Here is a 15,631-nt window from a genome sequence, read left to right on the forward strand (position 1 = left end):
TGTCTAGAGACGTGAATACTGTTGGGCTTGCCGAGTCAGGACATGAGCCTCCTAGTCACCTAGACACACTGGAGACATGTTGAGGCCACTAACCAATCAATCCTCTCTTCTGGCACCACTTCATGCCCTAGCAGAATGTTCTGGGTTCTACTCAGTTCCATTAAATGCCTGCATGATGCCATGCAGCTTGTCAGCAGAATCTAGTACTTCTCACATGAAGACCCTTCCTGCCTGCTCCCAGGACAACTTGAGGACACAATCTTCCCTAAGATCCAAGAGAATGTCTTGACAAAGCAAAGGTTCCTAACCTATTGAAGATGATGCCATCCCAACTACAGAGAACTTTCGGGGCCTGCTCTCCATGCTCTGTGAGCGTACTCCTTCTTCTCAGACCCAAGGAAACTCACACATTCCCTAAACCCTGCCGAAACTTACCTCCCCCTACAAATTTCTCCCGCTATCCCTGGGTAGTGTTGAGGGGACGGCACCCACACCTCAGCCTGTCCTTCATCACAGCACTTACCACCACACAGAAACCACTAATTTAATGTTTCTTTCTTCTCCTGGGCCTAGAGGTTTCTCTCTTTGGGCCCCAGATCCCACACTGTGTCTCTCTCCTGAAAATATTCTCATTCTCATTATTAATTATTTGGAAACAGTGGATTCAACAGTCAGCCCAAGGAAAGCTAACCTGCTGTTTTTATGTCAGGGAATTCCTAGAGGCAGAGGATTCTTGTGCACATGAGTTACTGAGGAAGTGACTTCAGGAGAAACCTGTAAGGAAGTGAGGGAAGCAAGACTGGGCTGGGGAAGGAACTGGAGCCCAGCCACAGCCTGATCCCGTGGGAGCTCTAGGGTGTGAACAACTTCATGGAGCTGTCCCACACTAAGAGAGGCAGACCAGGCCTTTGTTTCTGGCACCAGTCAGTCATTGGCTGAGAGTCACCCCTGGGAGTGGGGAGTGAGAGCCAAGGCATTTCCCTGAAGAGCAGTTCTCAAGACTGGGGAGCAACTGAGACCTGTTAACAGGCCACACTTGTAACATGCGGTAGATAAAGGGGATTGGGTGGATACCAGCAGCGACCACCACACATGCTCCACGTGAGGGCTTGAAACAGCTCCTGGCTCTGTCACCTTCTTCCACCCACTCTCAAGCTGGGAGGAAACAGCTGCCCGCCCAGCATCACTGGGTGCAATGCAAGGCTGAGCTGTAGAAATGGGGACAGATGCCCGAGCTCTGGACCGGTAAAAACCCTGTAGCTACCCTGTAGCTGTTGCACAAAGGACTTTTTCCTTTCTTCTTTCATAGACTCCCCACTCACAGGTGTTTCCAGACTCCCCAAGAATAAATGAGGGGCTATCCAGGCCCTTGAAATTAACCAGCTCAGCTTCCTATGAGAAGAGAAAGCATTAAATCCTTAGGAAGCTTGAGGAGGTAGAAAAGGCATTCAAAGCTGTCTTAAAAGAAGAGCTTTAAAGAACAGCTTTGTCTGTTCTTGGTTCTTGGTTCCTCCAAATTCCTGTGCCCTCATTCCCTTTCTGTCAGGGAGCCCAGAGAACACACTGAAGCTAATCTGGTTTCAGAGCATTGCCAGGAGGCTGGCTAATCCCTACAAAGCTTCTGATTAAGCCTAGAGACTAAGTGTCTCTCATCTTATTGATCAACTGGAAAGTCCCAGCAGGCAAATAAAGAACAGAAATAGGGGAAACCCCTGGCAGGAAAGCCCAGAGTGAGATGAAGAACCTCTTCAGTGGTTTCTTTGCTTCTTTGTTTTCTGTCTTCCTGTTTGCATAACCAGAGTCAGGCCCCACATCCTGACTCCCACCTCAGCTCCCCGGGTAGGATGGGGCGTGAGGGAACAACAGCCAATTTATAGGACCCAGGCAGTCCCAGTCTCTAAGAAGACATAACAAGAAGAGAGAGACAGTCTGGGAAAGGTGGGGGCTTATTCCACAAAACATTCCCAGCGGGGCAAACCCCATAGTGCTATGCCCTGACCAGTGAGAAGGATATGCACTTGGCAAGGCCTCAACTGAAACCAAGGTGGAAAGGGGTAACAGTTGACCTCAAGACACACAACATATCAGAGGTTCTAATTCTGGGTGCTCATTAGACTCTCTTGGAGTGGGAGTGGGGTACGTTGGTGTGTGCTGTTGTGTCCAACTCTTGGAGACTCCCTTGACTATAGCCCACCAGACTCCTCTGCCCATGGAATTTTCCAGGCAAGAATACTAGAGTGGGTTGCCATTTCCTACTCCAAGGGATCTTCCTGATCTAGGGATCAACCTGCATCTCCTGCGTCTCCTGCCTTCGCAGGCACATTCCTTACTACTGCACCACCTGGGAAGCCAAGGGAGTCGGGTAGGAGGGTTGATTTGAAATTCCTGATGTTGAGGCTGCAACTCTGACCAATTTCTTCAGACCCTCCAGGAAGAGGTGCAGGCATGAGCATTTTTAAAACCTCCCTACATCATGCCAATGTACAACCACGGCTGAGAGCCACCATGAAATATGAAGGAGATAGAGCTGTGTAAACTGAGGACACCCCCAAACGTATCTCAAAGTAGTCTTTCAAGAATGGAAGGAACAGAATTTTCTAAAAACCAATGAGTTGTCTTTTGCACCCCCCTCCCATTACTAAACTTCAAAGGGGAGAGGGGACAGCATAGAGTATCCCCAAGAATGAGAACAGATGCACAGAGCAGATGCAACAGGCCCCATCCAGCAAACCAGGGCACCACACCACAGAAACCAGGAAGTCAGCTACAGGCACCAGATGCAAATGAAACACTAACTGGAGGCCTGCAGCTTCCCCTTTTGAGGCCTCTCTCTACCTCTTTTCTGAACCCTGCTCTGCCCTGCCCTCTGGGGACAATCTGGAGCTCCAGGGTTGGAGGAGAAAGCTCTCTGACATGGTGCTTTATATTAGAGCATTGAACACTGCTTCATCAGGTCTTCAGAGGGACTCCACTTTATAACCAAGCAGTGAAAGAGGAGATAATGCTGTCCCCTCTGCACTTCAGCTCGCTAGGATGGGAGCAGGAAGAAGTATCAATGGCAAACAGGAAACCCCAGTCCTATAGCACCACACAAGGAAGGAGACTTGAGCCATGGCCTGGGGCCCTGCCAAGATCTAGAGATTACAAGAGATGCCACTTGAGCCTCCTAGACAACAGTAAAATCTGGGCTGCCTAGGAAGGAACAGCATACTTTCCCTTCCATTGCTTTCCTCAATAAAAGGTCCACTTTCTGGCCAAACCCACATGCCTCCTCCATTCCTTTCCCACCCCTGGTGTCCAGGCCCCCAGGGAACCACCTACTGGGCTCCCAGTCACTCTGCTCAGGAAAAGAGCACTAAACAGCACAAAAGGAAGAGATAAGGTCAAGTGTACTAGGTATATGTACTCCATTTCCTCAGCTTTATTGTGCCTGCGAACACAAAGCTTTGCCCCTCTGCACCCCAAAAAGATGTTTGAGTTTAGAGAAAAGTGAGACGAGAAGGTAGTAAGTTGGTGCAAAAGTAACTGCAGTTTTTGCATTGTTGAAATTTGCTGTTTGATCCTGGAATTCATTCTTAAATAAATGTGGTTATGCGGCATCATTTTAAGGCATGTTTCTCATTGTTTTTTTTTTTGTTTTGTTTTGTTTTGTTTTTTGCTAATGACTTACTACTTGCTGTTTATTTTATATTTACTTTAGTTCATGGAAATGACAGACAAAAAGCAAATTCGAGCAATTTTCTTATTAACTTGCGACATCAACAACACATTTGGCCTGGGAACTCCTAACAAACAGTGTGGTGGTGGTTCACTAAGTTTTGTAAAGGAGATGAGAGTCTTGAAGATGAGGAATGTAGTGGCTGGCCATCAGAAGTTGACAACGACCAACTGAGAGCCATCATTGAAACTTAGAACCATATGAGAAGTTGCTGAAGAACTCAGCATTGACTATTCTATGGTCATTCGACATTTGAAGCAAACTGGAAAGGTGAAAAAGCTTAATAAGTGGGTGCCTCATAAGCTGACTGCAAATAAAAAAAATTGTCTCTTTAAAGTGTCATCTTCTCTTATTCTACGCAACAACAAGCCATTTCTCAATCGGATTGTGGCGTGTGATGAAAAGGTGATGACTAGCTCAGTGGTTGGACTGAGAAGATGCTCCAAACCACTTCCCAAAGCCAACCTTGCACCAAAAAAAAGTCATGATCACTGTTTGGTGGTCTGTTGCCAGTCTGATCCACTCTAGCTTTCTGAATCCCGGCAAAACTATAACATCTGAGAAGTACGCTCAGCAAATCAATGATATACACCAAAAATTGCAGTGCCTGCAGCTGGCATTGGTCAACAGAAAGGGCCCAATTCTTCTCCACCACAACATCCGAATTCATGTTGCACAACCAATGCTTCAAAGGTTGAACGAATTGGGCTGCGAAGTTTTGCCTCATCCGCCATATTCACGTGACCTCTCGCCAACTCATGGACAGAGGAGCCTGGCAGGCTACAGTCCATGGGGTCACAAAGAGGGACATGAGTGAGGGACTTTCACTTCACTTCACTTCACTCACCAACAAACTACCACTTCTTCAAGCATCTCGACCACTTTTTTGCAGGGAAAATACTTCCACAACCAGCAGAATACAGAAAATGATTTCCAAGAGCTTGTGGAATCCCAAAGCAGGGATTTTTAAGCTACAAGAATAAACAAACTTATTTCTCATTGGCAAAAATGTGATTGCAATGGTATCTATTTTGGTTAATAAAGATGTGTTTGAACCTAGTTATAATGATTTAAATTTAAAAATTTATAGTCCAAAACCACAAAAACGTTTGCAACAACCTAAATAACCGGGAAGAGGTTGGTGTGTTCTGCCTGAGGAGGGATGGCACTTTTATGCAGAGGCAGGCAGCAAAAAAGAAGACTAGTCAAAGGAAGCCCTGATCACCTATTTTCCTCACAAACAGTGAACAGAACAATCACAACAATATTACTATGCTAATAATAAAACAACAAATGTGAATAATAGATGACTAACAGAAATGCGAGCTTACTACAGGCTAGCTGTTACCTGTTTTGATTCATTTAATCTCCTTAACAACCCCATGTAGAAAGAAATCTTAATAGTCTCGCTTTGCAAATGAAGCAACAGAAGCACAAAGAAGTTAAGTATTAATAACTTGTCCAAAGACACACAGTCAGGAAGAGAGAGAGCTGGAGTTCAAACTCAAGACTGTCTGATGCAAAACAGAACTTATATTTGCTACACAAATATTTGCTACACAGCTGCCTTGCAGTGAAGAAGTTTTCAGCTTAAAATCACCCGACCTGGCCATATTCTAGAGAAATATATATCAGAATCCTCCAGAGGGCTCATTAAATACAGATTCCTTTTCTCCCATCATCCCAATTTCTGATTCAACACTTCTGGAGTGGAGTCTGAGAAGGTGCTTCCCTAACAAGCTTCCAAGTGCTGCTGGTAACAAGACTCTAAAAGCTTTCTCCTATTCCTTAAAAGAACTCTTGATTTTTATCACTTTAAAGATGAGGAAACAGAAGGTTAGGTGACTTGTCCCAGGTCACAGAGCTGATATGAAAACAGTGCCCCTTCTCTGGTGCCTTGGCTAAGCAGTGGGCATGAGGGTCTCCAAGTAGGACAGGCAGCTGAAGGCTGGCTTCAGCTGCTGGCCACAGAATGCCCCAGAGTCCTGGGGAAGACAGATGAGTCAGTGACTGGCCTGGCAGACAACCTGCAGGAAAAGCAGACCCTGAAGGGGATAGAGATCCCACCCAGAGACCTGGGTACTTGCAATGTCACAGGGCCATGAATGCCCAGACATATCTCACCCTCTGTCTACAGAAGAAGCTATTCCTCACACTCATGGGCCCCACAAACTGCCTGCCCCTCCTTCTGGAAAAAGCCTAGGGGGTCTAACAACAGGTCCAAGGCCCCAGCTGACAAGCAACCTCACTCCTATCCCCACAGAAGCCTCTATCTGGTACACCTGCCAGATGAGTATATGAGATTCAGCAGGTGGTCAAGTGGGCTCCCTCATGCCAGGAGCATGGCCTGCAAAAGCCCCAGCTCCTTCTGCTGACAGCTTGGGCATTGATCCTTCTTGCTCAGGCCTTTTGCACACTGGTCTGAATTCTTCAGTGTGCCTGTGGAAGCTCTGAGGAAATGGTCTGTTTCCTGCTGAGAAGACCTGTCTCCTACTCCCATGCTAGTAGGCAGGTGGCCAGGTGAGTGACCTAGAGAGTCCCAACAAACAATCACCCCCCTACACAATCATCTCATGGGCCCAGATGAGCAACTACTTGTTTATAGGGAAGTCTCGTCTACATCCACAAGTTTTTTACTTTCTGGATGGATATTTAGAAGGAAGCCCAAAGACCCTTAGCCTCATGTCAAAGGGAGTGGGAGTTGGAGTGGGACCAAAAAGACATAAAGAAAGCAAAAATCATACAGAAAAGGCTATATGTGTGTGAATGTGTAGGTGTAGATGTGTGAGGTAATGTATAGGTATAAATGTGTAAGAGAGTATGCATGTGTAAATGTGTAAGTATCAGTGTGAGGGAGAGTGTAAGTATGTGCAAATGAATGTGTGTAGGTAGGGGTGTATGAGAGTGTGTGGAGAGAGAGGGAGTGTGTGTGTGTGTGTGTGTGTGTGCCTGTGCGTGTGTGTAAAGAACTTTGATTATAGCTCAGAGAACCCACAAGACCTAGAAAGAAAACTTCCAATATCTACAGGCCCTCAGGGAAGGGCCTAGTCACCTCTCCCTCCCTAAAGCAGCACCTCCACCACCTTCACCCAAAGGTCCTGCTAAGATGTGTCCCCTCACAGGATAAAACTCAACAAAGTGCAAAATTCCATATAACTGACTTGGCACGAGGAAAGAATGCGAAGTTGGTGGAAGCAAATAAGACTAAACATTCCTTGACCTGCATTTCTTAAAACCAAGGGTTGTTTTATGGGGTATTTAAAGTCCTACCTTCTGAAGGGCAAATTAAGCTCTCCTCCAGCCCAATAATTACAAGATTTAATTGGAGCCCTGTCTCACAGGGAGGGCCCAAGGTCTGTGTCACTCCTCGTGCTCCGAGCCTCTACTTGCCATCAGCTCGGCAGGGACTGCTGGCTTATCCAGGCCAAGTTGGGAGGCTGCCGCCAATGCCCCACTTCCTACAAGCACAGGTTTCTCTCTGGCCACACTTCCTGTTTACTGAGTGCTTCTCTGAGACTCATCTCTGACCTCACATCCCCTTCCTAAGGATACCCCAGCGCTCCTTCCCTTTTTTGGTGCTACTGAGACTCTGAGCTTTGTGTGCAGAGATCTTAGGGTTTCCCCTCCTTGCTTCCCCAGTTAGGATAGGAAATGCAGAAGCCTAAAGTGCTGGCTTCCTTCACCCCCAGGTATGGGCAGGTTTCTTGCCCTTTGAAGCAGTAAGGAAGGGCAAGCAGAGGAAGGGTCCAGCAAGAACTGAGCCTCCCCCTGGGGGCAGTCATGGCACGGCATCTTATATCCACCCTTTCTTAACCTTGTTATCACCCTGCAATGTGTACAGGCAGGGAAATTCAGCCTCACACAGCAGATCTGGGACCCAGGAGAGACAGCTCATTCAGGGGTTTCCAGAACATTTCCAGGAGGCTCAGGGGGAAGTTTTCCACAAAACCACACTCACGCTCTCCTCCTCCTGTCCTGCAACCAGCTGACTAACCCTGAAGAAAAATCAGCACCATGAAAAACAGAACTTCTCAAAATGGTCTTCAAAGGCCATATCTGTAAAGTCTTTTCACTTCCCCCTCACTGTCTGGGATTCAAAGAGCAGCTGGGCAGACAGAAAACAGGCAGAGCCAGGTAAAGTAATTTCCAGAGAGCACAGTACGTACATGTGTCCCCTCCCAGACCAACATTTTCTCAGCAACTTGCTGGAGGGCGGGCAGTTTCCTCTGGGAGCTTGATTAATGAGGAACTTAAAGCATTTTCCATAGAACAAGGCATCCCGCAGCAAAGCCACTTGACCTACTCCCTTGACCCCTGAATACAGCCACGCAACTTAGTATCCAGGTTCTGGGTACTGAAGCTTCCTGATCTCTCACCTCCGACCAGACTGAAACACACATACATACCACCTCCCCTGCCTCCACTCATCTGCACCATGTCCCTGATTATCTTGTCAAATACACAACCCACCATACACACAAGAGAGCAATCCTTGGCCCAGATGTCTATAAAAGCTTGCACGGAGCTTTAGGAAGAGGGCACTGATTATCTGAGGCCACTACCCATCTCCCAGAGTACTTAGGATCTCATGGACTCCACCAGTTAAAGTCTTCTCTGCATCCCAGGCAGGCCGACCCTGCCTGCGGACAAAGCATTCAGCAGCCGCCACAGGTGCCATGGTGGATATTTAGTAAGTTGAGTTGAGCTACAGGATCTGGAATACACAAAGGACATTTCAAACGGGCTGAGGCTCTCATCCTTTCTTTAAGGAAGATGGTCTCAACAATCCAACTTCCATCTGGTGTGGACCTTACTCACTATAGGATAGCTGTTAGGTATAAGGCACAGCAAACCCCATGCACACTCTCTCAATCCCACCACCACACACAAAAAAACCCTGGGATATGATGATTTTCAGCAGTAGAGGCCTGGGGCCCAAGGCCCAGCTGCTAGCAACCAGCAAGTCCCAAATGTGATGAGTTCTGATGCCCACTGGCTGTCCACCTTTGTTCTGCTCGGCTGAGATGGAGGTCAGACGCTGACCCCCATCCCAGGTGATGGCAGCAGAAGCAACAAGGATGGCCAGGTCCTTGTGGCCCAGTCTGAAATGAAAATGCGAGAGACCAAATACCACAATTCTTTCCAGGGCTTCCTTGTTCCTTTTTTTTCTTTTATACAAGGAAAATGGATTTTTTTTTTAATTTTAAAGATATAGAAAAGCAAAAAGATTAAGATCAACAAAAGGACAATTATGGTACAGTTGCACTTTTATAGGAAACCTAGAGTAGGCAAACTCATGAAGATGTCAATAGAAGATACCAGCAGCTGGAGTGAGGGGAATGAATGGAGAGTTAGTGTTCAATGGGTACAGAGTCTCTGTTTGGAAAAGTTCTGGAAATGAATAGTGGCTATGGTCATAAAACACAGTGAATGCAATCAATGCCACTGCTATGGTCTGAATGTTTGTGTCCTTTCCCAATTCATATGCTGAAATCCTATGATGGCATTAGGAGTGGGTGGGGGGAATAAATAAAAAAAAAAAAAAGGAGCTGGTGGGGGGGGCTGTGGGAGGTAAATTAGGTCACAAAGATAGAGCCATGAATGGGGTTAAAGGAGACCCACAGCTGCTTCTGCCACAGGAGGGTACAGAGGACCCTCACCTGACCATGTTCACAGTCTGATCTGACTCCCAGCCTCCAGAACTGTAAGCAGTAAGTCTCTGTTGTTTATAAGTCATTCAGTCTGTGGCATTTGTTATACAGTATAGCTCAAATGGACTAAGACTGAATTGTACACTTAAAAATGGTTAAAAAGGTTAATTTTATATTGTGCATATTTTAAATACAATAAAAAATTGGAAATAATGTAATAAAATGTAAGATTAAAATCTTCCAAAAGTCCACCACTCAGTGGAATTATTATCACTATTAATATTTTTCCATATACCCTTTCAGAGGCAAATATAAATGGACCTTACAAAACCAGCACATTGTTTGGAAATGGCAACTGAAGGAAATGGCAACCCACTTCATTCTTGCCTGAGGAATCCCATGGACAGAGGAACCTGGTGGGCTACAGTCCATGGGGTCATTAAGGAGTTGGACACAACTGAATGATTGAACAATAACAACAGCACAATGTTTGGTAACCTACTCTTTACAAATGTATATTTTCCCATGTTAACAGATACATATCTGTATCCTAAATATTTTGTAATCACATGGTATTTTAATGTAGAGATACACCATGATTAACAAATTTACTATTTGGGGACATTTAGTCTCCATTTTTTGTTTTATTATTATAAACAGGACATTGCACATCACATATTTTTCTGCATGTGTCCAATTATATCCTTAGGATAAGAATTCCTCTGGGTGGAATTGCTGAGTCAGGGGCTCCCTCAGGAGGATTATCAAATAGAGCATTATGAGTAAAACCCAACCAGGAATGCTGAATTCTGTCATATAGAAGTCTTCCTCCACAGGGACTTTTCCTGGATTTCATGTGGGTGTCTACAACTTTGCACAGTGGTTCAGGAAAGGACGTATCATTTCCATATCCTCTTTACCCACTCCCCAGTCCTCCTGTGGGGACACATCATGCCTAGGTCATTAAGTGAAACTGGCACACAAGGAAGGCAAAATTTACTGAGATAGTTCTACTGAAATCTCTTGTGCCAGCAGGAAAGACTATAGTAAAACTCTAGGATGGCCCAATCCTGGGTGCCCCATGGTGGATAACCTATGTGCAGACACATGAAAGGTTTTCTTTCGTTAAAGGTTTTTTTGGTATGGACAGAAGGAAAATGCAATGGACTCTTGTTGAGGAGACCAAAGATTAGAAGGGACCTGTGGAATCATCTAATCTCTAGCCTCGGAGGTGAGGAAATCAAGGCCCCCTCAAAACTCATAGCATAAACACTTCAATAATCTTTAACTGAACCCTATAAGTGTCTCATACACAATGATTCAGCCAGTTTAGGGCACAGTTAAATTTTGACACCTAGAACAATTCTTTTTAAAAAAATATTTTTGGCCATGCTGCATGGCTAGTGGGATCTTAGTTCCCCAAACAAGGATCCAAGCCACAACCCCTGCAGTGGAAGCACTAGAAGTGTGCAGTCTTAACCACTGGACTGCCACGGAAGTTCCGACACCTAGTGTAATTCTTATCCTCCTCACTTGTGTACAAAATCGGAAATTAAGACACTGATCACATCCCAGTCCAGTCAAGGCCAGGTGTGTGCTGGAGCTGGCTCCTACTGGCTCTCAAACCTCTCTCTCCAAGGCATAATTCTTCATGGTCCACCACAATACCCATTCCCAAATCCATCATAGCCTCACCTGTACTATTCAAAGAGTCAGCAAACATTTGCCTGGATGCTCGCTGTGTCTGAGCATGTATCACAGTGAGACAGTTATCATTTCCATCATTCAGTTGGGGAAACTGAGACTTGTCTGAGCATGTATCACAGTGAGACAGTTATCATTTCCATCATTCAGTTGGGGAAACTGAGACTCAGAGACTTTTTTTTTCTTCTCACTTTTTATTAACTCAACCATATTTAAAAGGAATCCAAGATGTCAAAAGCATTTTGCAGGATGCTACTGAAGCATCAATCAAGGACTCAACTCTCAAACTGCACAAGGTGAAAGAGAGACAACAATGAAACAAGGAAGAAAGGGATGGGCAAAATGTGAATGAGAATGCAAAAGATGGGGCTATACTCCTGTGGGACACAGTCAGGGAACAATTCCTGGATGCAGTGACATTGGAAGTAGCTTCAAATGTGGCCCCTAGCTTTTCAGGTCCTGTTGGGTGGGAGGAGTCTTCCACTTTTTATCAGAACCAAGGTTTATCTTTATTTTTTCCATTATGATTTATTACAGGATATTGAATATAGTTCCCTGTGTTGCACAATGTGACCTTGTTGTTTATCCATTCTACATATAATAGTTTTCATCTGCTGGTCCCAAACTCCTAATCCAGCCCTCTCCTGCACTCCTCCCCTTTGGCAAGATCTATTCTCTATGAAGACGCAAAGACTTAAAATGACTTTTAACTACAAACTAAAGACTTAGGTTGGTTCCCCCAGAGGTTGACCATAGGACAAGGATTCAAATGCAAGTGGAAAGGGAGTGGGAAAGTGAAAGAGGGAAGGGAAGGCAGCCAGTGACGGGAGTCAGTTATTACTATAAGCAACTGTGAAATGGTCTTACTAAGCAATTCTGAAAGACAGCATAGAATATGACCCAAAGCTGCCCCAACAGAGAGGTGAGGGAGCTGGAGCATTTATACACTTGCTCCCAACAGCACTGGTTGAGGTCAAGGGAACACAGAATGGATGCTGACAGCATCTATTCCATTGCTGAATGTTATGCAGCTAGAAAATCTGAAAGCCATTCAAAGTCCAAATCCATTTCATTATAGAAAGGAGTAGTTAATCAAACTAACACTATGGGCAAAGTGCCATGCTGGTAAAAGTAAATGTATTTGCCAAATGACATTGGTTTAACATGTCCAAGGAAATAAAATGTATCTTTTTGTTAATTTTTATCAATATAAGGATTAGAAAAAGCCATTCTAAGTCACTTTGCTCATCCCACAAGAATTAACCAAATGCCTGTTCCCTGCCTCTTCTTCAGTGAGAGGTTGCCTTCTCTAGCTCAGTCACAGCTGCCTTGGGCAGGAATTCTACATCCTTGAGCAGCTGCATCAACCTCTGATTACAGGCTCCAGAGTCTACCATCCAAGGGATGATTAAAAATGACCTCCTGGCCACCTAGCCAATGGAATCTGGAGGATGTTCCTGTTTACTGTGCTCTGCTTCCCCTCTGCCTCCTGCTCCGTCCCCCTCCCCCACCACATCCTCCATAGGAACCCACAAATAGTCAAACAAATGAAGTCAGCAATCATGGGCCTGTGGTAGCTAACCCAGCCTTAAGGATTTATTTAAAATTCTTCTGGAGAGGCAGGGAGTGTTTAAATAGCACAGTGTGTCACTGGGATAAATAATCGGACCATATTGTGATGAGCAGTGGGATGAGCGAGGAGGTGCAGAAAAGGACCACTGCCCTAGTTTTATAAACGCTATAAACTGCAACTGTGGCTTGAAGACAGACTGGATGTCTTGTTCCATCCCCCAAAACACTGCTGAGACCTTCCCAGTTTTTCACTCTGGGCAGAGGAAAAGGAATGTGGACAAATCCTGAGACTGCTCTTGGGATCGTCCAGTTTCCCCAAGCTCTCCAAGGGATTCTCTGATAATCTCATCCCGCCTCTGCATGAACCCCAGAGAAGTGGACTCTGGAGCAGAGTGAAACCACTCTCAGGAAGGTGGGGATGGTGCCAGCTACAAATAGAGCAGGGGCAGATACTGCGCAGGCCCTGGCCTGCTCGCCCAGGTGCAGAGGGCATATTACCTTCCCCTGGACAAGGATGTGACTAGGGGCTTCAGGTCCCCTGGCCTTCTCTCAACCAGGTCTCCCAAAGGTGTCCTCATCATTCTAACCAGACTTCACCAGCATAAAAACAGGGACAGAGGACTATGGGGTGTTTAGGTTGCATGTCAAAGATCCACTCAGTACTCCACTTCTGCTCTCCCTTCTTCTGAAGGAGGAGCAGGATTCACCTTCCAGCTTTCTTAGCACGGGGAATCCTGAATTGAACCAGCCCAGACTCCCAGGTGTCTCCAACTCCTTGCCCCAGGGCAAGAACTACCCTCTTTCCAAAGCTATCCTGCCTCTCTGAGCTCAGCCATCCTTTGAGGCCCTCTTCCATCCCCCTGAGGCCCACTGGATTGCTGCAGCTCCCAGGCATCAGGCTGACCTGTTCAGAGGAGAAAGCACAGTGGCTGCCCATACTCATGGCCTTACTCCAGAATCTCTGATCCCAAATGGGCACCTCGCAGGATGACTTCAATTTTAGTCCCTGAAACACTGAACTTGGACACAAGTTTAAAACAAAACAACAAAAACAAGCAAACAAAAAACCCAAACAAAACCTCTTCTCAAACAACGTAATATAGCTTAGCCACAAGAGGTTTAATTCTTCAGACCACCTGAAGAAAAAGTTTCCAGTAAGTAAAAGTAGATTGATGAATAAAATAAATCCAACCCCAGATTCTTCAACCAGATGCTCTGGAAAGAAGGCCCCTGGCTCTGTTTCACAGCTGTTCAAAAGAATCATTGTTTCTAGTTCTTTCTTCCCATTGTACCAAGATCAGTTGTGACAGGAATTGTTATTTGTCAGCTCATTGGTGCCTGCATTCATTCATTACATGTAAGGTACATACTTGGCCAGCTCTAGACAAACTCTGTTCTCTGGGAGAACAAGCTCTAGGGATCCAGATTCCACACACCTGGGAATAAAGTGCATGGCAGTGCTCAGAAGCTTGGCCCTCAGCTCCTTCTGTCACTGAGGGGCAGAGGTGCAGTGAACAACTCAGGACCCAAGGAGCGCCCCAGGATAAAACGGAGCCTCATATCTCCCTGTCAGGCCACTGCGCCTCTCTCTGTCCCCAGGGCTCTCCCAGCTTAGGGACTGAGGGCAATGCAGGCGCTCAAAATGCAGTGGTGGCCAGAGTCGGCCCAAGGCACTTGCCTCTTCAGTGAGAGAGGACGCAAAGCCGAGGTTCTCAACGACCTCAGGCTCTGGAGGCAGGCCAAGAGCCAGCAAAGGGGAAGTGCAAGGAGGACCCAGGGCCCCAGCGCGTCCAACGCCCTTCTGAAGGCCAAGGGAGGCTCAGGCGCTGTTGGTTGGAACTCGCCTCCAGGGAACCCTCGATTCAGTCGGGAAGAGAACCGGATTAGGATCGGACACCACCACCCACCCAACCCCCCGGGCTGTCGGGGCCTGACATCCCTGCACCTGCCCGCCCGGCAACTTCTCGCCAGGGAGTCCCGGGGGACCCCGGGAATAAGGTGGGGTTCGGGGGGGAGGGCTTCCTGCCGCCGCCCTTGGCGCGGAGAGAAGGAAGAACCCCCCGGGGAATCGAAGGGGAAGGATGAGCCTGGACCACAACTTTGTCCCTCAGAATGCGGGCTGGCCGCGGTTCCACGCCTACGCGGCCCCAGAGGAGCCCGCACGCCCTGGAAGCCCCAGCGTCTGGGAAAGGAGGAAGGAGAACAGGCGCTGAGGGACTGAGGGGTTGACACGGAAGAAGCAGGGGACACTACGAGAAAACTTTCAGCGAGGGGAGAGAGGACCGCCCCGTGCACCACACCTCGCGCCCCGCAACTTGCTCCGGGAGCCTTGCTCCCAGCCGCCCGCCGCCCCGCGCCTTGCCTGCGTCCGGAACCGGCTGCATCTCGCGCGCGCTGCGGGGACCGTGGAATTGGAAAGTAGGGGGGCGGGGGTGGCCACGGAGCTCGTTCAGCAGTCGGCGGGCCAGGCTCCCTAGCAGCTCGGCAGAGCTGGCAGCAGCCGCGCAGTTGGGGGTCGGGCGCCCCGCCCCCCTCGCTCCCCCTCCGCCCTTCCTCGTCCTGTCTCCCGCCCCTCTGTCTTTATCTGCCTCTATCGGATCTGACCGCCCTCCCTTACTCTTTTCTCCAGCTCGCCACCTCTCCCTCCACCCTGCTTCCCCGGCCTTTCTTCTTCCCCCTCCTCTCGCGGCCCCCCGCCCCCTGGGGGCGGGGCTTCTCCCCTCCCTCCCAGACAAAGCTGTGGCTGCGCGTCGCCTGCTTCCCTCCTGCGAGTCAGGGCTCAGGCTGCCGGCGCCTCTTCCGGCCTGGGGTGGAGGGGTAGAAGTAAGAGGGTGGGGAGAACGAGCTGGCTCACTTACCGCATTCTCCAAAACCCCCGAAAGGGATGTAGTCTTGGCCTTTGGCTCGCTCTGGACAGTGATAGCCACTCCCAGAGATCAGTCACTCTGCCCCGCGAAGCCCACGTCGAGCGCCCTGGATTCCCCAA

The 15,631-nt window shown here is 47.6% G+C and overlaps 1 protein-coding gene across 3 annotated transcripts in view; it reads right to left on the reverse strand.

Moving 5' to 3' along the window:
* Positions 1 to 15,316, reverse strand: part of RASSF2 (Ras association domain family member 2) — a 52,432-nt gene extending 37,116 nt beyond the window's left edge. Inside the window, exon 1 of one of the 3 annotated variants that reach the window (XM_061126624.1) lies at positions 15,263 to 15,316. The gene's annotated coding sequence lies outside the window, so the exon portion shown is untranslated. The other 2 variants (XM_061126623.1, XM_061126625.1) reach the window with 2 other exon arrangements.
* Positions 15,317 to 15,631: the final 315 nt, after the last annotated feature.

This window comes from Dama dama, chromosome 23 (genome assembly GCF_033118175.1).
Source record: "Dama dama isolate Ldn47 chromosome 23, ASM3311817v1, whole genome shotgun sequence".
Classification (NCBI taxonomy): domain Eukaryota; kingdom Metazoa; phylum Chordata; class Mammalia; order Artiodactyla; family Cervidae; genus Dama; species Dama dama.